Source organism: Neoarius graeffei, chromosome 1, assembly GCF_027579695.1.
Source record: "Neoarius graeffei isolate fNeoGra1 chromosome 1, fNeoGra1.pri, whole genome shotgun sequence".
Lineage (NCBI taxonomy): Eukaryota > Metazoa > Chordata > Actinopteri > Siluriformes > Ariidae > Neoarius > Neoarius graeffei.
Window position 1 is genome coordinate 29,160,800 of NC_083569.1, and position 14,911 is coordinate 29,175,710.

General features: G+C 41.2%; 2 non-coding genes across 2 annotated transcripts; both read right to left on the reverse strand.

Annotated features, from left to right (window-relative positions):
* Positions 1–3,355: 3,355 nt before the first annotated feature.
* Positions 3,356–3,428, reverse strand: trnat-ugu (transfer RNA threonine (anticodon UGU)). The gene has a single exon. It is a non-coding gene; the product is annotated as a tRNA-Thr (tRNA).
* A 4,036-nt stretch (positions 3,429–7,464) lies between these two features.
* trnat-agu (transfer RNA threonine (anticodon AGU)) lies at positions 7,465–7,537 on the reverse strand. The gene has a single exon. It is a non-coding gene; the product is annotated as a tRNA-Thr (tRNA).
* Between the last annotated feature and the right edge of the window lie 7,374 nt (positions 7,538–14,911).

The following is a 14,911-nucleotide window of genomic DNA, read 5'->3' on the forward strand; positions in this document are numbered from 1 at the left end:
TTAGACAGGGCGGACGAACCAGGGCATTCGCCCGCCTGGCCGTGCCCGACGAGGAGCGCTCTCGGCCGGCTTGGGAGGCAGACGGCAGCCCCTCCTGGAAGTGTGGTTTTACCATGGGCCTCATGCGGAAAAATGCCGAGGTGCATTCGCTAAGCGACTGAAAGCCGAGGTAAGGATTAGTATTATAATTTTGGGTGTATCAATTATTGATTATCATAATTCTGACTCGTTTTGCCATTTTGAATGTTTTCATCTCAGACTCTGGAAGCATTGTATCTCAATCAATCTCGAAAAATATCAGCAAAAAAAAAAATAGCTTGCAACGGACTTTAGCTAGATCTATGATGAACTTTCAATGTATGATACAAAAATAATACTTCTTTCAACAGATCATTAGCCTTTGAGCAGAATTGTTTTTAACTTACCAGGAAGTGTTATCGAGCCGACCGCTTTCAGTTTCATGGGGACTGAATGAACCCTCACTCTCAGAATCATCTGACCCATCAGAGTAAATACAAGATCCATGTTCATGTGAATTTCCAGCTATCGGTTCGAATTGATAAGGTCTAACTTCACATCTCTGTGAAACATCGGGAATATCACTGTCGATGGTGTCCATTTCGGTAACCTGTTTACATTAGATTCCCAAGCGCTGGCTCCTTGGAAAGTTTTTGTTACGTCACGGGTTACGTGACCACCTAGCTCATTAACGAATCCTTGTTTTATGCTGATGTATAAAAAAACTTGAATAATGTGATGATTTTCACATTTTTGACGCCCTGCAGTGATTTAGATGGCATTTCTTATGTCCTTTATACATAATTATGCCCAGAAAAAAATCCATGTCCCATATCCTTTAACTGAACCACACTCCTATCTGTAATTAAAATTTAAATCTTCATATTAGTGGCGCTCCTTCAGCCCATGTGAGCGGAGCCCCATAGGCATAGAGTGTGGAGACATAAAGAAACCCATCGAGTTGTTTTCTGATGGTTTCGGTCCTGTGTGTGCATGCCTGCCACCACAGGAAACTCAAGAACTAGTGAAGTAGAGTAGTAGTCGGGACAGTATAGTAGTGAGTAACTTGTCACTGTTGTCGCCCGACATTTTGTGCAACATAAGGAAACAGTTTAGTAACTATAATGGTAAAGAAATAAAACAAAAGAGGCAGGCTATGATATAAGAAAATTCTACAAACCAGAAACAGATGGGCGCTCCACTTTTAGGCTAGCCTGGGAAATCCCATGCTGCTTTGCACAATCGTTCCGATCTGAAAAGACAGCATGGAAACTATGGTCTAAAGGCTCGCCTGAGTAATGGCCCTTTTCCACTACCCTTTTTCAGCTCACTTCAGCTCGCTTCAGCTCACTTCAGCCCGACACGGCTCGCGTTTCGACTACCAAAAACCAGCACGACTCAGCTCGTTTCAGCCCTGCTTAGCCCCTAAAACTCGCACCGTTTTGGAGTGGGGCTGAAGTGAGCCAAACCGTGCCGAGTGAGGCTGGGGGCGTGAGCAGACACTCCCCTGTGCACTTATTGGTGAGGAGGCGTGTCCTCACATGCCCACACACGCCCCGCGAGCGCGCTGGGATCTGTAAACACCGCAAACCCGGAAGAAGAATAATTACGAATTACGAGAATTTCTGAAGCCTTATGCGCCTCGCCTCATCTATACGCTCTTGCCAGTATCTGTTGGCGTTGTCGGTGACAACAAGCCACAGCACCAAGACCAGCAACACTAACGACTCCATGTCCTCCATGTTTATTGTTTACTATTCGGGTCGTGAGACTACTGCTTAAAAGATCACTGAATCAGTGACATACAGAGCATCGTGGACGAGTTCGCGGAGCGCAAGGCTCGTCGTATGCCCTTCAAATAATGCGCGCAGTAGGCTATTGATGTTTTATTATGAGCCATGTACAGTATGTCGCCTAATGTTTTTTTGTTTGAGTTGCATGTTCGTTTGAAGGACTTAATGTACAAAATAACATAGTTGCACCCCGTAGTGTTGAAATTGGTAAACACAGTGCATTCAGTGAGGTTTGCACCGCCCTCCTTTTATTTCTGACTCTTCCTGTCACCGTTGCAACCTCTGAGCGCTCATTCGTATGCCCTTCAAATAATGTGCGCAGTATAGGCTATTGATGTTTTATTATGAGCCATGTACAGTATCCTAATGTTTTTGTTTCTGAGTTACATGTTCGTTTGAAGGACTTGATGTACTAAATAACATAGTTGCACCCGGTAGTGTTGAAATTGGTAAACACCGCAGTTGCGGACATTTTGTAGCCTAAAATGATGTTATGATAAGCTTTAATAAAGGGCCCGGTCATTTGCCCCGCCCCCGGCCTGGCTCTGACTTGTTCCGCCACTGTCACTGATGTCACTGTTTGCGCTGCTTAACGACATCACGTGACGTCCACCCACTTTCGCTAACTCCACCCAATGTGTCCACCCACTTCCAGCCAGCACGGTTCAGCGCGGTTGTAGTCGAAATGCAACTCCAACAGCCCCGCTCAGCTCGACTCAGCTCGACTCACCACGGCACAGCTCAGCCGCGTTTGTAGTGGAAAAGCGGCATTAGAGAGCCAATCAGAGAGTGGGGAGGGGTGGAAAGATGGTGACGCGTACTACTCGACAAACGGAAGCTTGTAGTTTATTTGGGACTCCTAACAGCGCTAACCTCTCGGATATGCTCATTGTTTTTTTGGTCAAAAACATGTCTGTTGAATGTCCAAATACGGAGGGTCCAGCTTCTCTCATATTTGTCTTGCACAAATGGCAGTAATCGTTCGGTGCCATTGTTTTCCTATTTTTGTTTTGCCTTCTCTTTCTCTTTCCTTCTCTTCTTCGCCTCTTCGTTGCTCTAACTACGTCACCGGGTACAACTGCCATGATTGGCCATACGCCAAATGATAGACATTCGCAACGTCCAATAAACTGCCGTTGACAATCGTAAACCACACCTCCCCTACGAGAAATTCAATAGGCGGATTCCGGACCATATTTCACTTGTGATATGGTCTGGTGTTAACCAGACTACTTTTAGGCAGTGCCTCAATCTATATATTAGTCTTAATTTGAAGTCTTTTTTTTGTTATTGTTGATGTTATCATCTGTGCATTGATAGTGACTTGAGTGCAAAGTATTTTGCGGAAATTGCACACCAAAGACGCCCTCAGTCTCATTCAGAGTAATCTCACTGATCTTTAAACTGTCCATATGGGGCCATTCTCACCAGCAGAAAGTGGTCTTCAGGTGATGAGAAATCATGAGCAGCACTTTCTGGTGTCAGTGTTCTCAATATTCCCTCTTTTGTCTGGATCATCTTTTCACCTTAAAAGTACCCCTTACAGGCCCCAGTGATGATTGAACTCACGACCCCTGGTTTACAAGGCCAGTACTCTCACCACTGAGCTATGGAGCCTTGATTCTTTCACAGCTGCTGAAGCTTGGGGCCACAGCAGAACCTTGAAGCCCCTGCACCGATCCTCAAAACAGCCCACAGAAATTGGTGTCACGTCACTCCCAACTTTAGTTCTTAGCTGCAGTTAGCTTCTTTTTACTATTTACCTCACAAAAAAAGACACACATTTTAAATAATGTGGTGTGTCAATCGTAGAGTGGGCTGTGGGCTGTACATTCTGGCTACTTTCTCATCTGAGCTAACAAAAACACTGGACAGGCCAAGCCCTCAAGAGACGAACCATAAGCACCATGAGTGACCTCCTGATCTTCAGGCTCTTCATGTGGGGTCATCCTCAGCAGCAGCCAATGGTTTTCAGGTGATGAGAACTCCAACTAAAAAAAATCCAAACAGTATTTTTGGTGGGCGGCACGGTGGTGTAGTGGTTAGCACTGTCGCCTCACAGCAAGAAGGTCCTGGGTTCGAGCCCCGGGGCCGGCGAGGGCCTTTCTGTGTGGAGTTTGCATGTTGTCCGCGTGGGTTTCCTCTGGGTGCTCCGGTTTCCTCCAAAGACATGCAGGTTAGGTTAACTGGTGACTCTAAATTGACTGTAGATGTGAGTTGTCTATGTGTCAGCCCTGTGATGACCTGGTGACTTGTCTGGGGTGTGCCCTGCCTTTTGCCCGTAGTCAGCTGGGATAGGCTCCAGCTTGCCTGCGACCCTGTAGAAGGATAAAGCGGCTAGAGGAGATGAGATGAATATTTTTGGTTGCATGTCTGTGAAGATTCTCAGTCATCCAGGTCATAGTAAACTGTAGGTGGTAAAAGAGAGCAACTGGATTTGCTTGAAGATTCTTGAAGACGTTTCACCTCTCATCCGAATACTTCTTCTGTCTTAGAAGCCTTTCGGATGAGAGGTGAAACGTCTTCAAGAATCTTCAAGCAAGTCCTGTTGCTCTCTTTTACCACCCACAGTATTTTTGGTTCTTTTTTTTATCCTCCGCTCAAACGAAGTTTGGCGGGGGATATAGAAACGGGTTCCATCTAGTCATGTTTTCATTTCCAGGCCATATCTTTAAAACTACTGAAGATATATTCATGAAACTTTGTATACGTATCAAGCAACATGTGAACTGCTGCGTTTTGCTATTTTGGATTTTTGGAAAAAATTAATTTTCAAATTTTTACATAAAAAATAGATTTTGAATTAGTTCCTAAGAACAATGTTCATTTCCGGAGCATATATCCAAAACTATTCATGATACAGATTTGAAACTTGGTATGTATGTTAACAAGATAATGTATATGTGCCTTTTGATTCTAAGAAATGTGAGAAATTTAAATTTTTAGCTCACCTGGACCAAAAGTCCGGTGGGTTTATGCCATGGGCTGCTGAGGTCAGTGTAAAGAGGTAGGGTTGGTTTCCTGCAGCAGAACTTGAAAAATGTGACAAATAATATCTTGAAACTTGGTATATAGTTGGCATATAGGGTGGGGGATATAGATGACTGTCTTCTTGTCGTTTTTAACTTGTAATTTTCTTAACCTCATGCTTTTTCCGTGTACATCTCATGGAGTTCTTGTCCCGAGTTTCCTAGTGCTAAAAGTTGGAATTGTGTAACCAGGAACTTACAAATATTTGCAGCATGATAAGAATCATTTAGAGTTTTAATTGAAGTCTTTTGTTTATGATGTCAAAGGCTCACTGATAGATACTTGAGTGCAACATGTTTTGAAGAAACTTTATAGTCGGGGAGCATATGTAACCTACTTTGCAAAATTTGCCAAGTCTGGTTTCTCAGTATTAACCCTTTATTTACATCCCAAACAAATTATTTTTACTTGTTGTAATGTCAGCAATCACCATTTTCACCAAAAAAAGGAAATGCTAAATATCGCATGTAAAAACGTAAATAAAACCCCAACCATATATCCGTATCACTTAAGTCCATTATAACATCTGTATTTTTTAATTACCCGTTTACTAACTTTATATGAATAGAAATCATATATTTACATGATATTATCAAGTTAAGTTTAAAATGAGACATTTAAGTACAGAGAACATAAAAAAGCCAGTAATATTTTACACTATTGCTACAGAACTTGAGAATATTTATAGCTTATCTACCTTCCAGAACTCAGCTCACAATCTCTCATTTTAGAAATTTCTGTGATACATTTATTACTAAGCTGCTCGCAGTTTTTATTTTTTTATTTTTTATGTCCAAACTACATCAAGAAGTAACACTTTGCCTAAGGATTCAAACACAAAACATGAAGATAAAAGCAGTTATTGGGAACACATACAGTATTAGGACCAGAACAGCCACTGGACTATTTTCAAAAGTAAACAATGTCACTTTCACAACTAGACAATATCAGTTTCCTCTGTATCTGCTGGACTGTCTGTTGTTCTGTATGGAGAGTGCATGGACAGATAAGCATCAGACATTTCAGTAACTCTGTAACTAACAGGTTCACTAGTTATCTACAATTTGTAAGAAAGAGTTATATTCTTAATTATGGCAGACATCTGAGACAAGCATGCAAACATACAGATAGGCAAAGATAGACACACAAAGAAGCAACTAACTTGCTGAAATATTTTTGCAACAAATCTCACAGAGTTATGGGACCCAAACAGAAAATCAGTCACCTTGTTAAACACTTTTTTTTCATCAATCTTGAAACAAACATACTTTTAGATAAATAATCTATAGAGTAACAAACTCCTAAAAGCAAAAAGTTATGTCAGTTGAATAGACTGAGCAGCACACCACCTCTGAGGTTCTAACTGATCCCACTCAGTAGTTTAAGCCCTTTTAGGGTTAAATTGGGTATCTAATGTATGAACCCTGCTTTTGACCTGAGTAAAAAGGTTGTGTGCCACAAATAACACCTATTATGGATATAATAATTGCATATTAATGATGTAATACTTTTATACCAATTTCCTATATGTGGTTTCAGGGCTCTTTTTATGCGCAAAGTTCCCCTGCATAATTAACTATGAAACAGCAGCCTACAAACATTACAACAAGCCCAGATTATGAATTTATATCTGAACTTGTATATTACCACCAAAAACAAGACTTGGTAAATTTTGCAAAGTAGCCTCGAAATATAAACAAATACCACCTGATTATTGCCGCTTTTCCACTACAAACGCGGCTGAGTCGGGCTGAGCCATGCCGTGCTGAGTCGAGCTGAGCGGGGCTGTTGGAGTTGCATTTCGACTACAACCGCGCTGAACCGTGCTGGCTGGAAGTGGGTGGACACATTGGGTGGAGTTAGCGAAAGTGGGTGGACGTCATGTGATGTCGTTAAGCAGCGCAAACAGTGACATCAGTGAGCTTTTAAACGGTAGTCTCACGACCCGAATAGTAAACAATAAACATGGAGGACATGGAGTCGTTAGTGTTGCTGGTCTTGGTGCTGTGGCTTGTTGTCACCGACAACGCGGACAGATACTGGCAAGAGCGTATAGATGAGGCGAAGCGCATAAGGCTTCAGAAATTCTCGTAATTCTTCTTCTTCCGGGTTTACGGTGTTTACAGATCCCAGCGCGCTCGCGGGGCGTGTGTGGGCATGTGAGGACACTCCTCCTCACCAATCAGTGCACAGGGGAGTGTCTGCTCACGCCCCCAGCCTCACTCGGCACGGCTTGGCTCGCTTCAGCCCCACTCCAAAACAGTGCGAGTTTTAGGGGCTAAGCAGGGCTGAAGCGAGCTGAGTCGTGCTGTTTTTTGGTCGTCGAAACGCGAGCCGTGTCGGGCTGAAGTGAGCTGAAGCAGGGCCATAAGTGCATTGATGGAGACTTGAGTGCAAAGTGCTTTGCAGAAATTGCACACCAAAGACACCTTCAGATCCTCAGTCTCATCCACAGTGATCTCACTGATCTTCAAACTGTCCGTATGAGGCCATTCTCACCAGCAGAAAGTGGTCTTCAGGTGATGAGAAATCATGGGCAGCACTTGCTCACCTTCTGGTGTCAGTGTTCTCAATATCCCCTCTTTTATCTAGATCATCCTTCCACCTTCAAAACATTCCTTCCAGACCCCAGTGAGAATTGAACTCACAACCCCTGGTTTACTAGACCAGTGCTCTCACCACTGAGCTATGGAGCCTTAACTCTTTCATAGCTGCTGAAGCTTGGGGCCACAGCAGAACCTTGAAACCCCTGTGCTGATCCTCAAAACAGCCCACAGAAACTGCTGTAACATCACTCATAACTTTAGTTCCTAGCTGCAGTTAGCTTCTGTTTACTATTTGCCTCACAAAAAAGGACACACATTTTAAATAATGCAGTGTGTCAATCGTAGGACCAATCGTGGGTTCGCAGCCAGCGAGGGCCTTTCTGTGTGGAGTTTGCATGCTCTCCCTGTGTCTGGGTGCTCTGGTTTCCCCCACAGTTCAAAGACATGCGATTAGGTTAATATGGGATGGCCTTGAGCGAGGCACCCAACTGCTCCCCGGGCGCTATTACCATGGCTGCCCACTGCTCTAGGTATGTGTGTGTGCTCATTGCTCATGTGTGCGTGCGTGTGTGGGTTCACTGCTTCAGGGTTAAATGCAGAGAGGAAATTTCACAAGTGTGCGATGAATAAAGTTGTGCTTTCTTTCTTTTCTTTTTCTTTCTTTGACAGTCACATGAAAGCAATCACTAAAACGGCATTTTATCACCTAAAAAACATTTCCAAACTAAGAGGACTTATGTCAAAAAATGATCTGGAAAAACTAATACATGCCTTCATCTCTAGTAGGGTTGATTACTGCAATGGCCTTTTCACAGGCTTGCCAAAAAAGACCATCAAACGACTTCAGCTGGTTCAAAATGCAGCGGCAAGGGTTCTCACACGAACAAAAAGAACAGAGCACATTACTTCAATTCTAAGGTCCCTTCACTGGCTTCCAGTAAGCTACAGAATTGACTTTAAAGTATTGCTGCTGGTATACAAATCTCTAAATGGTACAGGGCCCAGTTACCTCTCTGATATGTTGCAGCGGCCTAACCCAATCAGATCTACCAGATCGTAACAGAAAAATTTACTATTAAAACCAGTTGTTAAAACAAAGTGTGGTGAAGCAGCTTTTAGCTACTATGCAGTACAGCTATGGAACCAACTGCCAGAGGACATTAAAATGCTCCTGCTGTTGGCAGCTTCAAATCTAGGTTAAAGACCAAGCTGTTTTCAGATGCTTTCTGTTAAATAATTAATATTTTTACATTTTTTATAATCTTTACTTTCTCTGCATGTTTTAAATTTACTTTAACTTTATTCTATTTTATTCCGCTGGTTTCTTTTTCTCCTTTTTCTTTTTGGCATTTTATTATTTTATTTCTACAATTGTTTAATTCTTATTATTTTCTTTTAATTCTTTTAATTAATTGTTTTAGAATAAAAATAAATTTTTTATGTAATTTTATTTCTCTATTGTTTACTGTTTTTGTTTTTGCTTCTGTAAAGCACATTGAACTGCCATTGTGTATGAAATGTGCTATATAAATAAACTTGCCTTGCCTTGCCTATGTGTTGATTAAGTAATGTATATGTGCCTTTTGAGACTAAGAAATGTGAGAAATTTTAATTTTTAGCTCACCTGGACCAAAGGTCTGGTGGGCTTATGCCATGGGCTGCTGAGGTCAGTATAAAGAGGGGTTGGTTTCCTGCAGCAGAATTAGAAAAATGTGACAAATAATATCTTGAAACTTGGTGTATATAGTTGGTATGTAGGGTGAGGGATATAGATGACTCTGTCTTCTTGTTTTTTTTAACTTGTAATTTTCTCAACCTCATGCTTTTTCCATGTACATCTCATGGAGTTCTTGTCCCGAGTTTCATAATGCTATGTAACCAGGAACTTACAAATATTTACAGCATTATAAGAATCCTTTAGAGCTTTAATTGAAGTATTTTTGTTGGTGTCAAAGGCTCGATGATAGAGACTTAAGTGTAACATGTTTTGAAGAAACTTCTCCTTCCTCAGCAGCAAGAACTCACAAGCACCACTTCTCTCAGGTCCCAATATTTTTAGATCAGAACCTGAGACGTGATCTTTCTCCCCTCAGGTCTGTCAAAGGCCCCAATAAGGATTGAAGGAGGAAATAAGAAACACAAATATGCGTAAATAAAACACCCAGTTTCTTTCTCTCTTTCTGTGCAACCTTCACTTGATTCAGCAAACTTCACACACAAAATGCATCACACCTCTTAAGGCCTAATGACTTGCTGGTATCTTTCATAATATTACAAAGAGCAGCAGCTGGTTTGTTCCTCACCTCAGTGAAATAAAAGGCTTCATTATTACAAAGTCAATAAATCAATCACATTGTAATAATAATGATAATAACTTCTCATCTCATTATCTCTAGCCGCTTTATCCTGTTCTACAGGGTTGCAGGCAAGCTGGAGCCTATCCCAGCTGACTACGGGCGAAAGGCGGGGTACACCCTGGACAAGTCACCAGGTCATCACAGGGCTGACACATAGACACAGACAACCATTCACACTCACACCTACGGTCAATTTAGAGTCACCAGTTAACCTAACCTGCATGTCTTTGGACTGTGGGGGAAACCGGAGCACCCGGAGGAAACCCACACGGACAACATGCAAACTCCACACAGAAAGGCCCTCGCCGGCCACGGGGCTCAAACCCGGACCTTCTTGCTGTGGGGTGACAGTGCTAAACACTACACTACCGTGCCGCCCAAATAATAACTTGTCATACTAAATTATTTGTCATGATTTATACTTATTTACAGCAATTTCAGATCAGGGTAAATCTCCTAATGCAGCAAAACCACTTATAAAACAAATATAACATGGAATTTAAACATTTAATAATGTATTGATTCGATTATATTTTTACAGATTAGAATAACTGATTTTTCATAATTATATGAATTCTGCTGACAGTCGGAGTTGAAGACAGGTTCCCCATGTGAGGCTGAATGTAAAGCCGGGATGCTTCAGTATGAATCAACAATCTGTCAGTAACAATGGTGACACTGTCATGTGGTGCTGTGGGCTGGAGCTTCATGAACCTTTATGATGTGAACATATCATAGTACAGAAAGAATACTTTCACTCAGCTGAGACCATTCATCATGTTCACTGTTATATTCATGTGTCTGTGGCTTTCACTCGGTGAGTTAAATTTGACCTTTTTTTTGTCACTGCAGAAATATTAAGTGTTGAATTAGTGATTTATTCTTCTGTGTGGTGGGAAAAAAAATGAGAATGTGCATGCTCTCTTCTCTATGACAGGTGACTCCATGGCAGCTTCAATAAAGCCACTTTTCACTCATACAGTTATAGATGAAGGCAGTGATGTTACTCTGTCCTGCAGCTACAAATCAAGTGGCACAGGAAACTACCTGCAATGGTACAGACAAAATCTAAACTGGAGTTCTATCTTTTTATATCCCAAAGTGGCCATAAAAGTGACTCAATCCCACCACATCTCTCTGCTGAAGTTGATGAAAAAAATAACAAGTGGATCTGCTCATCTCCTCTGCTGCTGTATCAGACTCTGCACTATACTACTGTGCTCTGCAGCCCACAGTGACAGGAAATCCAACTGCACTGTACAAAAACTTTCACACAGTTATATTATACTGAAGGCTGATCAACTGCTAAGGTTACACAATTCTGGATGATATAATATCAATGATATAATCAGTTAGAAATAAATAAATGGATGGTTTGAGAGGTCAATAAAAATATACACTCACTTGCCAGTGTAATAGGAACTTGTTCTTGATTTGAAGATTCCTGTTCTTGGCTGCAGGAGTGGAACCTTCTGCTGTTGATTGCTGAGCTGCTTTTCTGCTCACCATGGTTGTAAAGAGTTGCTGTGAGTTGCTATATCCTTGCTAAAAGCACTAAACAAGTTTTCAATAAGTTCATATACATCCCACTTTCTAAAGTCAAGATCCTGCAGAGTCTGAATTTTACAATTATATTTGTGTGTTAGCTTTTTGTAATCCACAGTGATTTTACACAGTGAGGGGTGTTTTAGTGAAATGAAGTGATTATTGAGAATTTCTGATATATATTAGCCTGCTGGATACACAGTACAACTAGGAACAGCTATTAAACATAATATAATCTTATACCTTTTATATATTTACTTAAAAATGAGAAAATTGCCATGCTTGTGTGCAATCTACTTTCAGTGTTTCCTCTTTTTATAATAAACTGTTTATTTGTGAATTATTCTTAAATGCTTCAATATGTCTCAAGGCTTGTAAAAATATTTCTGCAAACAAAGACTAAATGATGGGAGAAAATCTTTCAGCAACGTTGGTAACAGCCGAACATTGGCATCAGTTACCAGTTCTGTTCATACGAACTTTCATTTCTGAGAGGATCCATTAGCAATACTCTTCTTTAACATAATGAGAGCATGAAAACTGATTCCATCATTGTCTTGATTGTTGGATTTTAAGTCATCTTTTCAATGTACTTCTTATGTTTAATGAGAGTTTTTCAATGAAAAAATACTGTTTCCCAAAAATGTTCAGTGATTCCTTGATGACTTCTGCTAAAAGCGAGTTTGGATATTTGGGGTTTATATTCTTTTTTAAGGGTTTTTTTTCATAATCTATTTTTTTAGACCAACACAAAAGCTATACAGCACAACAAAAAACAAAGACAATAGACAAAGACATCAGTGCACAAACAATGAACACAAGATGTGCAAAGAGCCAAATGAATAGGTAGATTTTCAAAAGTGCAAATTAAACCCTTAAGTGATTTATACAGTATCAGTGATTTGTATGTTTTTTTCTATTACCATTTTCTACACCGCAGAACAATACTGAAGACACCAAAACTTTGAAAAAACATATGGAACACACACGGAACTATTACCGCTTTTCCACTACCAACGTGGCTGAGTTGGGCTGAGCCGTGCGGTGCTGAGTTGGGCTGAGTCGAGCTGAGTGGGGCTGTTGGAGTTGCATTTCGACTACAACCACGCTGAACCGTGCTGGCTGGAAGTGGGTGGACACATTGGGTGGAGTTAGCGAAAGTGGGTGGACGTCACGTGATGTCGTTAGGCGGCACAAACAGTGACATCAGTGATCTTTTAAGCGGTAGTCTCATGACCCGGATAGTAAACAATAAACATGGAGGACATGGAGTCATTAGTGTTGCTGGTCTTGGTGCTGTGGCTTGTTGTCACCGACAACGCCAACAGATACTGGCAAGAGCGTATAGATGAGGCGAGGCGCATAAGGCTTCAGAAATTCTTGTAATTCGTAATTCTTCTTCTTCCGGGTTTACGGTGTTTACAGATCCCAGCGTGCTCGCGGGGCGTGTGTGGGCATGTAAGGACACTCCTCCTCACCAATCAGTGCACAGGGGAGTGTCTCCTCATGCCCCTAGCCCCACTCGGCTCGGTTTGGCTCGCTTCAGCCCTACTCCAAAACCGTGCGAGTTTTGGGTGCTAAGCAGGGCTGAAGCGAGCTGAGTCATGCTGCTCTAAGGTAGTCGAAACGCGAGCCGTGTCGGGCTGAAGTGAGCTGAAGCGAGCTGAAGTGAGCTGAAAAAGGGTAGTGGAAAAGGGCCATATGTGACATACAAAAAAGTAAAAAAAAAAATTCCCACAGGAATGACAGACCGCATCAGAAACAAGGGGATACAAAAATTAGAACAACAGGGACAATAGAAAGAAAAGAGCAATGACAAAACCTACACAACACCTACACAACAATCGCAATACAAAAGAACAGTAAAAGATAGTGCAAAAACCCCATCATCCCACCAGCCACCGGCGAAGCAGGCAGGGGCCCAATACAGACACAGTAACCACCGATGGGCCACATCACCGCCTCCAGGACCCCAGACAGACCAAACACAGGGCAGCAAACGGGAGAGTAGAGCTGACACCAGTGCACAGCTTTGTGTTCGAACTGCACTGCAACGACCTCATGCCATCTCTCCTGCACATCTAACATTGTGTGTGAGAGAGAGAGACAAAGATTTTGATGATTTTGAGCTGTGTGCGTGTGTGCACTTATAAGGGAGATCATTACCCACTTGACACTGTGGATAACAGTTGAAATAATCAAGACTGCATGATTGGGGGGTAACAGTGAAATGAGCGAGCACAGAGAACACATTTACCTCATTATTAAACTCATGATTTGCTCATTCTTTAGTGTGAACGTTTGTTCATTTAATTAAAAACATGTTTGGAATAAAACAAATTGCCAACAACATAAAAGAGTTTCATTAATCAATTAGCACAATACATATGTAATGCTTCCAGATGATACTATCTATTATTTTAAACACTTTATATTTCATTAGATTTTGGTTAAAAAGGAACACCATGTGACCTATTTAGCAACTACAAATGTTTATATCAGTAACATGACTACTCAGATGGTAGCTTAGTAGGGAGCGTGTTAGACTAAAGGTCCTTGGTTCAACCCCAGGTTTTGGCACTGAGGAGTGTGGTGTATGTTCATTTAAGCCTTTGACACCTAAGGGGTGTGTCATTTCTAGAATAAAAACATTAAAGAGAAGCTGATTCTTTTGCCATTTCTGTTTATGAATGAAAAACTTAGCCTGTGAAATATAAAAATTAACTAAAAATTCAAACAATAAATCAGTTGTTTTCATAGTAGAAGAAAATATCTTTAAGAGTGAAAACATAATGACCCTGCTGCAAAAAGATAGAAACTAAGGTCTGTTAGAAATTGTTTTACCATATTACAATCAAAAAATAATTGTACAAGTGTTTCACCTTCTTTATCACAAAAAGAACAATTCAAACTTATGTCAGTGTATTTGGAAATATTTACATTTGTAGAGTAAATCTTGTGAAGAATCTTAAAATGAATTTCTTTTATTTTTCAATGCGGCGTCTATGTTTATATGTCTATGGTTGTAAGTACGTAGTTACTACGTAAAACTGTTACCTGGTATATCAGAGAAAAACTGAAATAATCTCCATAAAAATAATTATAGTCGTACAAGAGCCGTTCAAAAATGATCAAAGACTGAACTGGAAAAGGAAAATAAAACAATAAGAGTGAAGGGGAGCGCTATAAAGATATGTAAGGAATCCGGGTAAAGTTGAGAAAATAAGAGGAAGTAATGAAGGGGGGGAATCAGGAAATACTTGAGCCAAATACACGCGATGTGCGTGGTAATATGGCGGCCAGATGACTTCACTCATCTGTACAGCGCGGATTGGACAATGAGCTCTCCAGATATGTTACGTCGAACAGAAAGGCTTTCACCGGCCAATCAGGTATCACTTTCCTCCTGCCACAGCCTGAATATTAATGACGTCCCCGCCCACCCCGCGTGTTTTGAAATGTTTATGTTTAAATCGTTGCTGTGTTATTTTTCGACAGCGTTCATTCGTGAAACCGGAGAAATCAGGATCAGACCAGCGACTCGGACACAGAGATTATTCCTGAAACACATCTGGATTTATTCCTGTCTTCAATGGTGCGCTTTATTCCTTATTGTTGGGCG